The sequence below is a fragment of the Nicotiana sylvestris genome, chromosome 11, assembly GCF_000393655.2.
Source record: "Nicotiana sylvestris chromosome 11, ASM39365v2, whole genome shotgun sequence".
In the NCBI taxonomy this organism is placed as follows: domain Eukaryota; kingdom Viridiplantae; phylum Streptophyta; class Magnoliopsida; order Solanales; family Solanaceae; genus Nicotiana; species Nicotiana sylvestris.
Window position 1 is genome coordinate 105,822,429 of NC_091067.1, and position 2,858 is coordinate 105,825,286.

Genomic DNA, 2,858 nt, shown 5'->3' on the forward strand with positions numbered 1-2,858 from the left:
GCTCCCATTTCATTATATCTTGTGGTAGGCGTACCACCCGCTCCAATTTACAAGCCAACAATAATCACAAGGAATCCCAACAATGGAACAAGAGCAATATAACAACTTTCCGACAAGGGAACAATGATATTTCAACAACATCCCGACAAAGGAACAATAATATCAAAACAAACATCCCGGCAAGGGATCATTAATATCAAACAAACATCCCGGTAAGGGAACAATGATGATAATAACATATGAAGCGCAATAAACCACAACGGAGTCATAACAATTATAATACACGACTCACGGGCATGCTTGGCACCAACATATAGATACTCGTCACCATGCCTATACGTCGTACTCCACAATTACATGTAGCAAATAAGACACAACTCCTAATCCTTCAAGCTAAGGTTAGACCAAACACTTACCTCAAAGCCACGAGCACAATCAAGCTTCAACTACCGTTTTACCCCTTGGTTCCACTTCCAACTTGCTTGTATCTAGCCACAATTTACTTAATTACATCAATAAACGCTAAATGAATCAACTTCAATGCATGAGAATGAGTTTTCCAAAGTTTTACCAAAAAGTCAAAAATCGCCCCCAGGCCCACATGGTCAAAACCCGAAGTTCGAACCAAAACTCGATTACCCATTCCCCACGAACCCAAATATATAATTTATTTTGAAATCGGACCTCAAATCTAGGTCTAATCCCCATTTTTTTTTTAAAAACCTAGGTTCTACCCAAAACACCCAATTTCCCCCATGAAAATCATTGATTTTGAGTTAAAATCATGTGAAAAGATCTTAATAATTGAATAAAACGAGTTAGAAATCACTTAACAATGTTTAGGAGAAGAAAGGTTGTTTGCAAAATCGCCTCTTAGGTTTTTAGGGTTTTGAAAAATGAAAAATAACTGAAAATCCCGTCTTAATATACCCCTCCCAAACCCCCTGTGCGGACCGCACAAAATCGAGTGCGGCTGCACAGCTCCCATGTGGACTACAGTGATATGCTTTAGTATTTTGGTCATAACCGCACAAAATCGAGCGCGGCTGCACAGCTCCCATGTGGACTACAGTGATATGCTTTAGTATTTTGGTCATAACCTTCTCTACAGATGTCCATATTGTGATTTCCTTACCGTTCTGGAAACTAGACACGAAGGTCTACAACTTTCGTTTTTGAATCATCTTAATATTCCTTATAGATCAAACGATATAGGCTTCCGAAGTCGGACTAGTGGAATTTTTCTTCACCGCGGTCTGCACAAAATCCAGTGCAGCCGCACAGGCCCCTCTGCGGTAGCACTCCATTTTGTGCGGACCGCACTGGTTTGTTTATTGGCCTTCCACTTCTCCGAACCTGCAACAACTATGTTTTAGGCCTAAGACATCCCGAAACTCACCGGAGCCCTCGAAACTCCAAACCAAGTGTGCATACTAACTCAAAGACATCATATGGACCTACTCCTGCAATCACATCATCAAAATAACATGTCAAAATCATGAATTAAACCTCAAAACTCAACATTTTCATCAAGAACTCTCAAAGTTCATAACTTTTCATCCGGAAGTCCAACTCACGTCAAATAAACTCTGTTTTTCACCAAATTTCACAGTTATCTTTCAAACTATAACAAGTTTGTACCGGGCTCCGGAACCAAAATACGGGCCCGATAACAATGGTTTCAAACATTAATTTTTTTCTTTATTTCTTAGATAATTCAGTAAAATAATTTCTTTCAAAAATTGATTTCTAAGGTTAGGGACGTCGGAATTCATTTCCGGGCATACACTCAAGTCCCATATTTTACTGCGGACCTCCCGGGATCGTCGAAACACGGATCTGGGTCCGTTTGCTCAAAATGTTGACCAAAGTCAACCGTAATCAAATTTTAACTCTAGAATTTCTATTTCTCATATTTTCACATAGAAGGGTTTCCGGATATAGGTACGGACCACGCACGTAAATCAAGGTGAGGTAAAAGGAGGATTTTGGCCTCGGAACACTAAATTCACTTGCAACACAAGTGATGATCTTTTGGGTCATCACAAGTCTCTAGTGTATTATACTAGAGTCAGCAAAGTATACCAGTCCAGCATAATATGCTGGAGTTCATACACAGGTGCATCAAACTCCAGTGTATTATGCTGGACCGGTCTCTGTTGCAGTAAAATATTGGCTATTTTTCATTGACTTTGTAAACGCTGGCTATTTTTGAATGACCAGTCCAAAAACTGGCTATACCGTGCTATTTTTAGTTAGGAGATTTGAGACTGATGCTAGTTAGACTAGCTCATTTCCGAGGTCTTTTAGCCTAACTTAGTCAGCCTACTGGTTTCACGGGTTAGAGGCGTCCTTGAGGCTCTACACGAGGGAAACAGAAAAACAGTTCATCAAATAAAAGAGTCTCAAAAACCCAAGGTAAAACACGAGTAATTTAAAATTTTCAAAAGCTAGAATGAATAAATAAAATTACAAGAAGTTAATTTTGTACTATTTCTTCACTTTGACTTCGAGATTTTGATTGATGAATTATCTACTTTATAATGTTTATTCAATTTGATAGTTTTTTTAAAAATATAATTTTGCTTGATGTATTACGTGTGGAAAATCTAGGTGTAATCCATCCTAACATGTGGCTACTTAAAGTTGGGTGGACGGGCATTTTGATGGTCTTTCGGAATGAAGGTTGAAGTATATGTGAAATATTCGTCTTCTGTTGTATTAGATGTTTAGACTTTAGTAAAATGATCATTTTTAAATTTCTCATGCAACTGATCGACCTTTTAAATCACGGTGTAAAGATTCTTTGAGCAAATTGAAAATCTTATGAAAAAATATTAGGCTATAATCAATCTAAT